The sequence below is a fragment of the Marmota monax genome, unplaced genomic scaffold (genome assembly GCF_021218885.2).
Source record: "Marmota monax isolate L192 unplaced genomic scaffold, Marmota_monax_Labrador192_F-V1.1 WCK01_AAM20220418_F8-fsc00034, whole genome shotgun sequence".
In the NCBI taxonomy this organism is placed as follows: Eukaryota; Metazoa; Chordata; class Mammalia; order Rodentia; family Sciuridae; genus Marmota; species Marmota monax.
In genome coordinates, this window is record NW_026693934.1 from 10,290,987 (window position 1) to 10,307,579 (window position 16,593).

The following is a 16,593-nucleotide window of genomic DNA, read 5'->3' on the forward strand; positions in this document are numbered from 1 at the left end:
GGCAGTCTTGGAGATTATAGGTTTTCTCCATCCATGATCTCACAGGAGTGCAAAACCCTGACTGTGGGAGAGGCATTTATTTGGGGGTGGGACTTGCCAAGAGAGCCTGATGAGGTGAAAGGGGTGAGAGAGTTTGGGATTGTGCAAGGGAGGGAGGTCCTGCAGGGAGCCAGCTGGTGCTGACCATGCTCTGGAACGGCCAGGAGTATTTCGTAGCTCTGATTTAGAATCTTATGAACTTGGCATAGACCCTTTTATAGGTATGAACTCTTATAGAATATTAATTTTTATAAGAAAAGTGCAGGTTAGTAGAGCAGGGAGCAAAGACATGGCACTCACAGGAAACCCCTCTATGCTTAGGCAGCAGCCCCACACTGAGCAACTGGGGCAAGTGGGACAGGTCCCCTTCAGCCTCACGGGCCTCGCTGAGGACTCTGGTTGTGTCCCTGGGAACAAATGGAGACCGTGGATAGTTTCAAGCACAGGAACTTATGCCTGGGCTCAGACGTGTATGGTTAAATGATGGCGTCAGTGATGCGTGGGCAACAGCAGAGATGGGCAAAGAGAGGGGGTGCCAGTTGGGGGGCTGTGGAAGGCTCAGGCCAGAGACAACAGAGCTGGACTGGGGGAGGATAGGCAGTACAGTGGACAATGTCCGTGGCCCCTTCGTCTCCTGAAGTACCCACCTGATGTGGCCTGAATGGTGAGGGTCACACACACAGGTGGTCCTGGGAGAGAATGGACAGTGGTTTTTCTTCTGCTTTCTAAGAAGAAGACTAGGGCACCCACATGAAGGGCTGAGAACGGCCGTCGTGGTCAAAAGGCCTGGGACCCAGGGTCCAGAGACAGTTGAGACGGGATGCAGAGCAGGAGTGGCTAATGGACAAGGATACTGCATGCCCAGAAATATTTCCCAATGCAGGCACGAGGCACCAGAGAGAGGTCCCTGCAAAGAGTGGGCATGCTATAGTGTCTGTGGCTGCTGCTGCTGGGGATAGTGAGGCGGAGATGGAGGAAGAGGTGTGTGCCCCCGGTAGGAGCTTGTGGAGGTTTAATTGATCCCTGTGTTCCTGATGCATCACACTGAGCTTGAACCATAGGAAATACTCAGGCCCATGGCTACCCTGTGCCAAGCATGTGGGATCAGCAATACATTCCACCAGCAGTTATCTGAGCTTCAGTCCTACAGTGACCCTATAAGACTGCTCCCCCATTTTTCTAGGCAATAGGAAGATTAGAGCTCAGAGAGATTCGATTTACCCAAGGATCTCAAATGCTGAATAGCAAAGCTGAAGCTCTCATTTGTGCCCCAAACTCTTTTAATAACATTGCATACAGAGTATAAATAAGGGTCTCCAGAGAAACAGAAAAATCAGGACAGATAAAAGATGGAAGCTAGATGGATGGATGGAGGGCCAGAGATGATGAATAATAGATATAAACAGGAGAGAGAGAGAGAGAGATAAGGAGGACTGTGGGTTCTCAAGTCCAAAATCTGTAAAGCCTAGGTCCCAGTTTGAGTCTGAAGGTCAGAACCTGCTGTAAAAATAGGAAGGGCCTATGCTATGTCCCCATTCAAAGGTCAACAGAAATCTAAGGCCCCAATTTGAAAGCCACCAAAAAAGGAAATCCTCTCTTACCCAAGACAGAGTCAGCCTTTTGTTCTATTTAAGTCTTCAACTGATTGGATGAGGCCCTCCCACATAGAGAGGACCATCTGCATTACTCATTCTACCTACTCAAATGTTGACCCTCACAGACATACCCTGTATAATGTTTCACCAAATGTCTGGGCACTCCATAGCCCAATGAAACTGACACATAAAATGAAGTATCACACACAGTCCTTTATAAACACTTTTAAATAAATATATGAATAACTGCTTATTGGGGGGAAATCATTTACATAATCTCCAAGAGCTACATTATTTCTCAAACAACAGCCAGAGGTTTAATGTCTCATTTCTATAAAACTTCACCAGTTCAGGTTTTAAAAAAATTTGTACATCGAGAGATAGTTCAATAAAACCTGAATATTAACCTCCCATTACTCAATCCAAGATGAGGAGAGAATTGATAAGACTCCGTCTCCAATCCCAAAGAATTTGATAATTACTAACCATTCAGACAGATTTCTTCAAATCAAAGTGGCAGGACTGTGAGTAATTGTCAGCCTTGCCTGCCCTGCGGGTGACCTCTGAAGACAGGGCTAGGTCCTGTTCATCTCCAAGGGCTGGTGTCTGCTTGGTGCTTAGTGACCAAGGCTTTCTCATCCAGGCCGCACAGTGGATGAGAAACGGACCGTTCTGAGTCATCCTGCAAACTTCGCTGGGGTTCCTGCAGTCGTCCACGATGCCACACAAGACACTGTGTGACTCCTAGGAGGAAAGGGAGTAGTTTAAGCCCATGGCAGTTTCAGAGACACCTCCAGGGAGATGAGGTGCATCAGGGAACTTGAACAAGGTGCACATCAGTTCAGATCCTGGCCCCAGAGTGGAGAGAGAAGAAACCAAAGGGGAAGGAAGGAGCCTTCCAAAGGAGCTGGCAGTGAGTGGGAGAGAGGAGGGCAGAAGCTGTCAGCAAGCAGAAGGCCTATCATTAGGATAATTATTATTATTTATTAAACATTTAGGAAGTGCCAGCCATGTGCTAGCTATTGTCACAATCCAAATCAGAATAAGACCCAATGCCTCTGGAAAAGTCTTCCTGTCTAATTGGGCAGGAAGGAAAAGCAGGCCAAGTAGCTGAGCTAAGAAGTATTTTAGGTGATAAAAGGAGACCCATAGAGGCAGAATTCAGCTTCATGTCACCAGGGAGCATTTCTCCTCTTTCCCAGGGACTCTATTGTGAAGTTGGTCACACGGGAACTGCTTCCTTCTGGGCTTGGGCCATGCAAACTGGAACCCATTCTGTAATTTTTGCCAGGTAACTTGCAGACTGATGCTCCGACTGCGTGGCGGGAGGACCCAATGAGTGGCAAAGCCTCCCAAAAACCAGTGGTCAACACGCCACTCCTATCTGGCCAGACTCTTGCTAGAGGCCAGGATTTGAAAGCAAAGATAGAAAGAGATCACCCCTGCCTACAAAATCAAAACTCCTAGAAAAGTTTTCAGTCTGCCCTTGGGAGATACCATGGTTGATGTGTTATATAACTGACCCAGGAGTTCACAAGAGGTCAGGCACTGGTGGAGGGAGGAACTCAGGGGATGAGCCACAGTGCTGGCCTCGGGGTCTCAATGATCATTTCCTCTTTCACATATTTAAGCACCTACTGTACCCAGTGAGGTCGAATGGGTGTTGCAGGTTAATCCCCCACCACCCTCACAAGAGCAGACTACCTGATTCCTGAATGCTTAACACAGATAATACTTGGAAATCCGTGGCTCTGATGTGACATTCGCTCATTCCCAGAGTCCAGCTGTAAACCATGAGCTGAGTTATGGTGTGTTAGGTCTTCAAGCAAATTCACACTAGCCTCTATTAAATTGTGTGAGGTTAAGAAATATATTGAATTCTGGGGGGCATATATATTCTGCTAACCAAAATTACACACCGGACATTTGTCACTGCCACGTGGGCGTTACTAAATCAAGGCTTTAAAGGTGAATGCATTGGTTGGCGTTATATCATCAGCGTTTCGTTACAGTGCAATCAATCTGTGGCAGGAAGGGGGGCTCTTGGTGGGCAGTGACTGCCAGATGAGGGGCTGCCTCATCACTTGTCTCTGCAGGGCCAGGATGGCTCCCATTCAGAGACCTGAAGCAGGGGGGAGCCGAGCAGCAAACAACGCCCATCAGAGTAAATCATTTTGTTTAATGAACCAAGTGGATCCCAGGGAAGGCAGCATTAAGTTGCAAATGTATTCACTGCAAAAGCAGAAGGTGAGCAGGCTCCCCAGAAAAAAAGGGAACTGCACAGACGCCCAAGAGCAGAAGGGAGGTCTGCCCCCCGCAGCCTTTCCTCCAACACTCTACGTTTGCTTTCCTGGTTTTGAAGCCCATTTTCCCAACACACACACACACAGATCTTCCAACACCCACCCAACATCACAACCGACCATATGTTCAGAATGTCAGAGCTGGGAGGGATCCGAGTCCAACCCCCTAATTTCTCAGATAGATTCACTGGGGCATTCAGATAAAGGGGCAGTGCTCAGCCTTCTTCACAGAAAAAAAGTCATACTGCATCCCTGTTTCTCCATGAAATCCATCAGAATGGAGGGTCAGGGCAGCTTTCAGAACAGAGCAGCGATCCTTAGAAGAAATCCTTGTTGCCCCAAATGTCAGAACGTCGCCACTACCTCTCTTCCTCTTCCTCCAGCATCTTGTCCACTGTGGGCCGCTCACCGAGACAGCTCAGGTTCCAAGTTACATGGCCCACTGTGTGCATCCACTGTGCATAGCTTAGATACAGACACACGCCATATGGATACACACACCTGTGTAAGTGTGGACACACACACACAAGCACTTTTCAGAAATGGAAGGAAAAAGTGGAGCCACCATGGGACATTCATATCCTATATTGCCTGCCATTTCCTTTAAACAATTGAGAAGTGACATTATGTATGATGTAGGTATGTCCACACTCTGAGGTGCTTCGCTAGCATTGGAAGGACCTTCACCCCATCAGCAGTTGCTGCTCCAGGAAGACTTACTGCAAGCTCTTCAGACACTGCTCCAGAATACCATTGGTTTTTATTGTCGAGATGAAAGAGTTTAAGATATGAGATTGTCAGGTGCGGTGGCGGTAATCCCACCAGTTCAGGAGGCTGAGGCAGGAGGATCGTGAGTTTGAAACCAGACTCAGCAACTTAGCCAACTTATCGAAGCCTTAAGCAACTCAGCAAGACCCTGTTTCAAATTTTAAATTATATAAAAAAGGGTGGGGTTGTGGCTCGGTGGTCAAGCACCCCTGGGTTCAATCCCTGGTACCAATATATATGGGATTGGCTACAATCAATGCTCAGATCATATCACCTTTGCACATTTAATGAAAGACCAGCGAATGAAGGAGACATAAGGGGTGTTAGAGGAAAGTGACCAAGCAGCAGGACACCCAGCTTCCTGGGACAGTGATGGGGGCTGCAGCAGGGAGTCTATCAGAGATGAAAGTGGCAGCAGGACTTTGCTACTGGGGCCAGAGGTCCTTGCACAGGGACATGGGGTGGAAGACAGCATCTTGACCCACCATTAGCACTGTCTTCTAGATGGAGGCCTGGTACTCCTCCTGCTGATTTCCAAAGAGCTCGCTCTTGGAAGCCCCTCTTCCCAAGGAGGCCAGCCCTCACTCTGACCTCTCGAGTCTGAGAAGAGCAGAGAGGGAAGCTGTCGAAAAGGACAGAAAGTCACTGCACGATTGTCGGATAAGGCACCAACCACAGGCTTCAAATGAGACGACCCAGGGGTCCCAGTCTCCCTCCAGCCTTTTATATGCATTTTATATGTGCTGCACTAAGAGAGGCACGGAGTGGGTGGAGATGGATTCCATCAGGATTGTGGACTCTCTGTGCAGGAAAAGGGACGGGCAGACTCAATATGGTGCAGTAGGGAGACAATGAGCAAAGGATAGTGTGCATTTTTCGAAGGAGCCCATGCCAGTTTTACCACCCACCCACTCCTCTCCAGTGTCACCTACACCCTCCTCCGTTGGAAACTGGGGAGCACATCTCCCTTGGGCTATTTTGGGGTGAAGTTTGAATTTGCCTGTGATCAAAGAATCGAGTCAGAACGTGATGGGGCTACATCTCACTGGCTATGAGGACCCTCAGTACAGACTTGTGAGACAACATTGGTGGGAAGTTATTTTCCAGCTTCTTCTGGTGGCCTCCAGTGATTCCAACCCGGGTCCCTCCCTGCAGTAGGAGAAAAGTGAGCAGTACCTCTGGCAAAAAGGCCACACTGCTCTTACCCTTGGCAGAGGGGCTGGGTACAGTGGCTCCCTCCTGGCCTGGATGCTAAGTCCCTTCTAATACCTACCCACTCGGACCCATAGGAGAACCAAATTGCTGGGGCAGAAAGAAATAATTTGAACCTATCACAAAGATGGTTTTGTGGTCATTGACCTAAAATGCTTCCTTTTGAGGCATCTCCACAGTAGCCTGGGACCTTAGGTCTCAGATGTTCCTTTCTCCAAGTCATGGGCAGACAAATGGCACATGCAAGGGTACTGGGTGACAGGCTTCCAGTCCACTTTGGAGCTGGGGGATACACTTTGGAGCTGGGGGATACACTTTGTTGCAATTTGGATTTTGTATGGCCCCCCCAAGGCCCATGTGCTGAAGACTCAGTCACAAGCTGGTGGTGCTACTGGGAGCTCGTGGAGACTAATGGATGGAAGTTATGTCATTGGGGGTGTGCCCTAGAAGGGGTCATGGGACTTGGGCCACTTCCTGTCTCTATTTCCTGGCCACCATGAGGTTAGCAGCTCTGCTCTACCACACTTCACTCACCATGATGTGCTGCCTGACCACAGAACCAAAGCGATGGACCAAGTGACCATGAGCTGAAATCTCTGAGACTGTGAGCCAAAATAAATCTTTTCCTTCCTTTAAGCTGTCTATCTTAGATATTGATTTACAGTAACAGAAGCTGCCAGCCACACCCCTCTAAGGCAGTAAAACACCACCTCATCCACCTGTTCCCTCCTTCTATTTCTTCCATGCCATCAGGTCACACAGGGAGCACAAACCTGAACATACCCAGTAGGTGACAGATGACCTGGTCACGTCCATTCTGGGCTGTGTGACTCAGCTTTTCATCACTGTGACCAAAATACTTGACAAGAACAGCTCAGAGGAGGAAAAGTGTATTTGGGCTCACAATTTCAGAGGTTCAGTCCATGGCTGGCCAGTTCCATCCCTCTGGGCCTGAGATGAGGCAGAACATCGTGACCAAAAGGTGTGATGGAGGAAAACTGCTGACCCCATGGACGGCAGAAGGGAAGAAAGGAGAGAGAAGAAGGAGAAGGAGAGGGATATGGAGGAAAAGAAAAAAGGGGGAAGGAGGAGGAGAGAGGAATGAAGGGGCCACAGAAAGATGAACCCTCCCAAGGCACACCCCCCAGTAACCTACCTCCTCCAGCCACACCCCACCTCCCCACAGTTATCAGCCAGTTAGTCCATTCTAAGGAAGATGGGATGGTTAGGTTACAGCTCTCCTCTTCTAACCACTTCATCAGTGAAGAGTTCTACATGGGGGACACTATATATATATATATATATATATATATATATATATATATATATATCTCCAAACCACATCACTGGCGCCAAACATAAATTCAAGTCGTCAGGCCCAGGTGCCAGTAAATGTCAATTCCAGGGCACAGCCATTTGGCAATGACAAGACTGAGTTCCCTCAAGGGAAGGAGTCCATCTGGGATTCATTTCTTATTTTTCTGTTCAAAGAAACCCGAGGACACATCTCAGAGCCACAGCCATAGCTCTTCATCACGAAAGAGCAGGAGGAAGACAAAAAACAGGTCTTGTCTGAAGTGCATTGATTCGTTTCTGATTTTGTTCCAACAAATCCCAGAACTTTCACCTCTCCCATCAGGGGCCTGGTTGTAGTGAAAAAACAAACTGTGATTTTAAAAATTAGCCACATTTGGTGACATGCACCTAGTCCTGACTCAAGGTTCAGTGGGAGTATCAATTAAGCCCATGCTTTAGAGACCAGTCTGGGCAGCACAAGGAGACCCCATTTCAAGAAATTAAATAAAGTTACCAAGGGGCTGAGGGTATAGCTCAATGGCAGAGCCCTTGTCTATCATGCAAGAAGCCCAGGGTTTATCCCCAGCACTGCAAAGTATGAGTAGATAGATAGATGACAGACAAAAGTTTCCAGACCTTATACATTTGGAGGGGAGAGCAGAGTTAACCAAGGGGTAGAAAGACTCTTTGCTCTGGGTAAAACCCCTCGTGGGAAATATGATGCTAAAGCAGTGTCCACACACCTCCCTGGTGGGCTCTACACAGAGACTCAATGAATGCACAGGCTTCTGACCCAGAAGCCCAGGAATAGTGGGCTGGGAACATGGGAGAAAACTCTTCACTTAGAAAAATTCCAAACACGCAAGCTTGTGCATACATCTGTGTATGGGAGGTGGGGGATCAGTATTTGGCTACAAATGGGCTCAGACAGAGTAAAGGGACAAGGATTCTAGAAGGATGTGACAGCTTTCTTGGGATCTTGGGACCACTCCAGGCAGGGGAGGGTTTCACTAACAGGAAGACAATCCCTCTCCCTCTTCTCCTCCCCAGCCAGCTGGGCTGGGACTGGAGCTGAGTATTTGGAACGTGGGTTCAAGGGAAGAACTGCCCTCTGTCTTGGGAAGGGTGGGTTTGCTCCAGACTCCCGTGTGCAGAGAGTTCTACATGGGGGACATGGGTCCTGCCCTGCGGGAGGGAGATCAGGTACCAATTAGAGAAGGCGAGGTGAGGTCTGACATTGCCAGAGACAAGACAGAAGGCCCCAGGGTATCAGTGCTCGCCAGCAGTTGTACAGCAAGCACCCTGATCAGTATAGGATAGGACAGCCATGATGGTCAGGAGATGGGGACTCTGGATCAAGGAGTCCCTTAGGAGTCGAGCCATAAGAGCCCTTGAAAGCCAGGACTCCATCTCCACTGAAATTATCAGTAGGAAAGGAAAAGGTGGAGGAAGATGTGGACCGTGGAATCTGGACCTCCTCCTCCACAAAACCGTTTATCTCCATTGTGTAATTTTTCCCTGTGATTGAATCTTGCCCCGATTAATTAGTATTTTTGCTGTAAGCCAACCGGTTCTTGGAAAGGAACAAAGAAACTGTGTGTGTGCATGCTTGTGTGTGTGTGTGTGTGTGTGTGTGTGTGTGTTACCATCATCCCTGGGCCACAAGGAGAGATACAAATTGACTAAACCACTCCTGGCTCCCTCAGTCCCTCAGGAAGAGCAAGGACAGGGACACCAGCACAGGGAGGGGCCATGTGGACAGGAAGGGAGGGGAGGGGAGGGGCACAGTCATGTCTAATCCTCATTCAGAGGCAGAGAGTGAAAAACCAAAGAGAAGAAAGAAACAAAGAACAGATTTTCCATTTGGGCATGCAAGCAGTCACACTATGATTAATGATGCAATCAGACTGCAGAAGCTGCTCAGGTTTCTGTGCAAATGAAGAGAAAAATTTGAAAATGTGGCCGAAACCCAAGCCTCAAATGTCGGTGTAATCTGAGGAGCGTCTGCTCAGAATGGGAGGAAAATTAACCCCTCGGGAGTAACTCAGGCAGCCAGCTCCCCCCACACACACCCAGGCTTAGATCAATTGAGGGGCTTACACATGGGGACTCCCCACCCGAGGGGCTCAGGGCAGTGGCAAGGCCTCAGCACTTCCCTCCGTGATGAATGTGAGCCACACCAGGCCTGGTCATCCTCGACACTACTTTGGAAGACAACAGAATTGGATGCACCACAGAGTGTTCTATAATATATAAAAAAGAAATTCGTATACTCCTGAAACCCGGATATGTCTTTTAAATGTCTTGATAAATGTATTTCAGCATACATGCTTCTTTGATGATCTTATAGATTTTATTTGAAGCTTTGGAGAGGAGTCCAAGGACTTCAACAAACCTCCAAAGGGGCATGTGATACCAAAAAAAAAAAAAAATTATATATATATATAAAATCTAGCCAACTGTTCCTGTTCATGTACTGCCTTATTTCATCTCATGTCAAGGTGCTAAAGTGGGATGCAAACAGGCTGCTCTGTCCCACCTGTGGGAAAGGTGAGGCTCAGCTCCTACTCCCCCACACCCCACCTGTATCCACAGCAGCTTCCCCAAGACCCCCTGGTCTCCCCCCAGGAACCAGGTCAGTGCAGAGCTGGAAAGCATTTCCAGGCTGGGCTGGTGGCTGCAGTGATCTGAAGATCTGGCTGTTGACCCTTGGGCTGTGGGTCAAGACAGGACCCGGCCTCCTTTGCAACAGAACTTCCATGTCTGACTGCTGGGGCAGGAAAATGATCAGTGTGTATATGAAGGACGGACTGAGAGGATGAGAGGGAGAGAGAGTGGGGGAGGAGAGAATGAGTCGCAAAATGACTGAGAAACGGGGAAGGAGAGGGAGAAAGGATGAGAAGTGAGAGAGAGAAGAGTGAGCCAGAGAGGTGTAGACTGAGAGAGTGAGGGGGAGGGATTAAGTGTTCAGTTAGCTCAGGGCTGCCAGGGGGAGGCTCTGCCCCATCCTTCAAGGGTACCCCAGGCTAACAACCGATAAGCCAAAAAAAAAAGATCAAGAGAGTGAGTGTTCAAATCTCTGGGCAGTTCCTATTTCATGAATCCTGAAGCACTCCAACCAAAGCCTTTAAGAACTAGTGGATTTTTAGTCCTGGGAGGGAGTCGCTGGTCCACACAGAAGCTCAACTCTTCTCTGTGCTTCTTCTCAGCCTCCCCCAATAGACTTCTGGCTCTCAGGTGGCAAGGACTGTGTCTGTCTGTGGTGCCTGTCTTTGCATCCCCAGTGAATGACTGGGCTCTGGCATACGCTAGGAGCTTGGACAATATTTCATCTGTGGGTACTGTGGGAGATTAATTTCTTTTTAATGTCACCACAGTCTCTCCCTTCCCACATCCTCTTCTCCCACGTGATTTTGGCACTCCTCCATGGAGAAGATCGGGACCTGTGTTCTGAATCAGGGGAGGTCTGGGACTACAGGGAAGTGATACTGTGACTTCCAAGTGGCAATCCCACTTCCACTGGGTTCTCTTGGATCCCAGCCACCATGCTTGGAGGAAGCCCAAACTAGCCACCTGCTAAGGTGACAACCAGCAGCCCTAGCTGAGGCCCAGCTAACAAACTGTAGCTACCACCAGACACAGGGCCATGAGCCTTCAGATGAGCCCTATAGCCTTCGCTGTTCCCCAGGCATCACAGAGCAGAGACAGGATTCCCCCACTGCTCTGTCTGAGCTCCTGACCCAGGCTATCAGGAGCATATGAACTGATGGGGCCGGGGGGGTCACATGTCATTCAGTGGGGGTAGGGTATGATATGGGTAAAGGGCACAGGCTCAGAGGTGAGAGGTGAGGGATGCCAGTTGTATCAGAAGGACCAGACTGCAGCTGAAAGGAATTGGAAAGGAGGCCGGAGGTTCCTGGAGAGGGCATCACCCTGGGAGTAACTGCCTGCGATCCACATGCCAGGTGTCTGCAGATGGTGGCGAGGTACGAGAAGAGACAGCAAGTTCTGAAGAACAGCAGCCTGGGAGAGCAGGGCCGAGCCCGGTGTCTGAGTCCATTCGGGCTGCTAGGATGAAGCCCCATAGACGGAGTGGCTTAAAAACAATATGTCTTTATTTCTCACAGTTCTAAAGGCTGGTAATCCAAGATCAAGGTGCTGGCGGATTCAGTGTCTGGTGAGGGTCCACTTCCTCTTCACGGACAGTGCCTTCTCTCCGTGCCCTCGCGTGGTGGAAAAGGGAGGAGAACTCTGAGGCCTCTTGTCTAAGATTCATTCAGGAAGGCTCCCTACTCTTGACCTTATCAGCTCCCAAAGGCCCTGCCTCCACGCAGCAGCACTTTGGAATGAGGTTTCAGCTGGGTATTGGGGAGGGAGGACACAAGCTTTCTTGTGTCCTGCTAAGCTCTTCAGGATAAGAGGATCTGGGCCCAGAGTTCTTGTGTGGCCCTTACCTCTCAGGGTGGGTGAGAGAGATCTGCACTGAGGCCCAAGCGGATAAGGCCTTGTGGCCCCTGTCCTGCAAGAAGGGTCTGCTCAGGCCCAAACTACCCCCAGGAAGACCACTGTGAGAAAGGGCAGTGGAGAGATCTATAGCTTCCACCTGCTCCCAGGTAAGCATCTTTCCCTGGAAGATGGACAACCCCACAGCAGCTTGGATCCCTGTATCTCAGGCCTCAGGGAGACTGCAGAGGGCTCTGAGACCGACCCTGGATATTTAGGAAGGGCACTAGAGGGCAGGAAACCTCATCCCACCTCCTAGCTGTGTTGCCTGGTCCCCTCTGAGCTCCCTCACTAATTGGTGACAGCCCTGTGCTGAGGTTACAGAAGAGGTTTCTACGCAATCACTGGCCGGGCCTGACTGGGCTGAGGCACAGTTGTTCCCTACCTGAGAACCAGAAGTCAGGTGGAGAGGAGAGCACCAGTGGCCTGGGACAGAGGAATCTGCAGGGGTGTTGAGTCAGCCCAGCCTCCTCCTTGAAGGAGGACACCCACTGTGAAGGAGTTTACAGAGCAGAGTAGATGTAGATAACCCTTCACCTCCAAAGATAGCTCCAGTGTCTAACAGTGGCCTGTTAGCCTGTGAGTGTTCCCCGGGGCAGCACAACCCTGACTCCTGGTGCCTGGGGACCTGCTCCCCAACACTCTGCACTCACTGCCCAGAGCCCAGGCTCTGTTTCCACCACACAGTGCTCACCTGGGTGCACCCCCTGCAAGGCTCATGAAGATGGCCTAGTGTGTGTTCACAGCAGGCAGTGGGATGAGGGGTCCAGAATTCAGTCCTTTTAGAAGGGTTGAAACACAGAGAGAATGAGGGCGTGTGCCCTAAAGGTAAAACAAAATTGGGGCTTGTGTGTGTGCGTGCGCATATACACATGTGTATACGTGTCTATTGTGGTATGTGTATATGCACATTTGTGTGTGCACATGTACATGAGTATATACATGCACGTATGTGTGACACACATGTGTGCTAGAGTTGGCTGGAGTAACTTCCTGGTGCACTTGAGGTGCTGTTATGCAAAGCTAGGATTTCTGGTTCCCCCAACAGAGTCAGGATCCACAGGAAGAAGTTAAAGGGAGAAGCCTGGCTAGCCATGTCTAGCAGATCTACGGCCCTCAAGAGCCAGGATGAAGTGTGGACTCCAGAGGCTGGGGATATAGCTCAGTTGGTAGAGTGCTTGCCGTGCATGCACAAGGCCTTGGGTTCAATCCCAGCACTAAAAAAAAAAAAAAAAAAAAAAAGGTGTAGATCCAAGGATGCTCAGGTTGGGAGAAGATGACTTCTCAAGATACAGGGTCCAGAAGGGACAGGTGGTGGAATAAGAGGTCCAGAATTTATCCCTGACCCTTCCTCACTCAGTACAACAGACAGAAGAATCAAGGAGGCCAGGACATAGCTTTCCCCAGAGCAGTGGACTTGGTGAAGGATGGAACCTTACCCAGCTGCTGAGGTTTCAATGCACAGCATCTTCATGTGGGCCTGGGACATCCCAAGGGTTAGGGACCATAGCATTAGAAGATCATGTTTGTCGGGACACAGAGACATAAGCTTCAACTCCACACAAAGACTGTAAATGCTTGAGCTTCCCCAAGCCAACAAAAGTGGTGGGGGAGGACCCACTGCCTGGCTGACCATCAGGGCAAGTCTGTAAGGGTAGACAGTGCTTTGAAGTTCTGAGATGACTGCTTAGAGTGTCTGCCCACTGTGGGCACTGAGATACTACTGATATCTAGTGAAAGCTATTATCCATGTTCAGTGTCACCCATGGGAATGAAGCCTTTGGTTCAAAGTCCAGTTTTGCTTCCTGCTATCTGGAGAAACCACACGGTCTTTTTGGGTTTCAGTTTCTTGATTTAAGACCATGTCAACCACTGCAAGTGACACCATGAGAATTAAACACACAGTAGGTGGCACACCATGGACACTCATAAAATGTCTACTCCCTCCAATGGGTTCCCATTCTGACTAGAAGGGCCACTGTGGTGTCTGCAGTGTCCCGGGGAATCAGAAGTCTCCAAAAACATCCCCAGAGTACGTTAGGTGTAGAACCAGGCCTTATGGTTTGGGTCTGGAATGTCCCCCAAAAGGCTCATCATGTACTGAAGCTTGGTCTCCCGTGCAGCCATGTTCAGAGGTGGGGTTTGGGGTTGTGATTGGATCAGGAGGGCTCTGATCTCATCGATGGTTTCATTCACTGATGATTTTATAATTGAATGGACTATTCAATTATGATACCGGTGATAGAAACTAGAGGAGGCAGGACCTAGCGGGAGGAACGGAGTCATGAGCCATGACCTGGAAGGTGACATCTCATCCCTGACCCTTCCTCACTCTGTCCATTAGCTTCCTGGACACAAGGAGGTGAGCAGTGTTGCTCCACCACATGCTCTCCACCATCATGTCCAGGCTCAAAATACAGGACCAAGTGACCATGGACTAAAACCTCTGACATCATGAGCCAAAATCAATCTTCCCCTGTTTAAGTTGATATTCTCAGGTATTGTGTGACCTCAGTGGAAAGCTGACTAACCACCTAAGAGAAGCTCATCATAGAGAAGCCAGCCCCTCCATCCCTCTGATCAGGCCCCTTCCTCCTCCCCTTTTTAATCCATGCCCCCATCATGGCTCATATTCAGGAAACACTCAGGTGGACTGGTCTTCCCCACCCGAGTCTCACCATATCTCCAAACCTCCCATCCATCAAGGAATCTGTCCAGTGTGGCCATGCTAGAGACAGGTGGGCATGCAGAGCCCCTCAGCCCCAGCCCCAGCTGAGCAAATGGCATGAATTGGGCCAGCAGGTGGACTAGGCTGGCTTGGCATCCCTTCTGTGCTCACAGAGGTCCCTGGCATGCCTCTGACACCAGGGTGGCTTTCTCCTCTCAGCAGTATACACAGAACATCTTCATGAGTAGGGGTGCCGAGGGGATGTGAATCACCTTCTCCCATTTCCCACATATGTCCCACATGGCTGCAGCTCCCAAATCCAGAATCTTCTTGGGATCAGGCATCTAGCTATTGTTTTCTGCATCTGCAAAGTGTTCACCTATTACTTCCTCACTTATCCCAATTCTTCCAGGGGTGTTCACTTTGACTTCATTGTTTTAACACCCAGTCTGCATGATGTGTGGGAAACCTCAGGACCCTACAATCAGGAATGAGTCAGAGCTGTGGTTCCTGCAAACAGCAGAGCAAAGGAGGCCACACACACTGATCAGAAGAAGAGGGAGAAGAGGAAAGGGAATAAAATGTCCCAGAGCAGAAGCCATGGTGCAAGAGGGGTCAGATTTTGGAAAAGGCACATAGCCAAAGAGCAGCAGGGCCAGCTGTGCTGTATCATTTCCCAGGTGACATCTTCAGCCTCACACGAGCTCATTGCAAAGAAGCATCTCAGCTCACACATAGGCTACTCTGGCTGCCATAACAAAGTGCCAGAGGCTGGGTGGATTAGACCACAGAAACATATCTTCTCACAGCTCTGGAGGCTGAAATCTGAGATCAAGGTGTGGGGAGGTTTGGTTTCTCCTGAGGTCTCTCTCCTTGGCTTGTACATGGTTCTTCCAATGTCTTCCTCCTGTGTGTCTGGGTCCCAATCTCCTGTCCTTATAAGGATACTAGTTATGCTAGTTCAGGGCTTACCCTAACAGCCTCCTCTGACCTTAATCACCTCTGTAAAGACCTTATCTCCAAACACAGCCACTTTCTAAGTGACTAGGGGTGAAGGCTTCAGCATATGAACTTTGGAGGTGAGAGATACAAAATTCACCCCTTAATAGTTTGAATCTTGCTGGATCCCTCGGCATGCTAGATATAGTTTGACCTCCCAGAGACTGAAGACAGTAGCTAACATCTGTCCTGGGGGTTCTCCAAGTCTCTACAATCAGCTCCCAGTGAAAACCCTGGATGATCTCACATCACACTTGCATTCACATAGTGCTGCTAGGAGAGAAAGGTACAGTCCTTACCCAGCCACGTTGCCCTGCTCCCAGGAACTGTTAAGAGGCAGTAGCAGCAGGGTTGTGGATCTTGAATCTCCTCTCAGGATCTAACAACACATCTGCAACCATTATGCCCCTGGCCACTCAGCTTTGGAGGCTGCACAAGAAGAAGGGGACAGGGCCCTCTTCAGAGAGCTAGAAGTAAGATTGCTTTCAGAACATATTTCCTTCAAAGAAAAGCATAAAACAGGAACCTGGATGTCCCCAAGGAGATGACCACTCTGCCGTTACACCTGGCACTCCTTCTTCAACACCTTCTTATTCGTGTAGGGAAGGCTGGGACCCCATCCGCTTGCAGGTGCCTGGGAAGGGAAGATTCTCATTGGTTAACTGGTGTTCCCATCTCAGCCGGGTCTGAATGAGTTTAGCTTTCTTTGCCTTACGTATTTGTTTTTTATGGCTGCTTTACTGGAATCCCCATGAAGGCCTCCCTCAGTCAATGACTCTAGAAGGACCCCCAGAACTCAGAAAGGGTATTGATACACAATAACACTACACTGAAAGGATACAGACTACAATCAGCAAAGGAAAAGGGGGCAGAGGGCAGGGTGCAGGAGAGACCAGTCTTGAGTTTGCAGGTACCCCTCTCAGCAGAGTTACATGGACCACACTTCATCCTCCCAGCTACACCGTGTGTGATTGCATGTGTGATGGCATGTGTGATGTGTGACCATTCAGGTCCTTACTGGAGGTTAGTCACACAGGCATAGAAAGCCCAAATGACTCACCTTAGCTACAGTCTCCAATTCCACCCACCTTAAATCAAACTATATCTACCAAGGCCCAGGGACCCAGAAAACAAAAATAGACATCACTGCCATGGGCTCAATTATGTCCTCTTCCAAATTCCTATGTTGAATTCCAAACCCCTAGAAGCT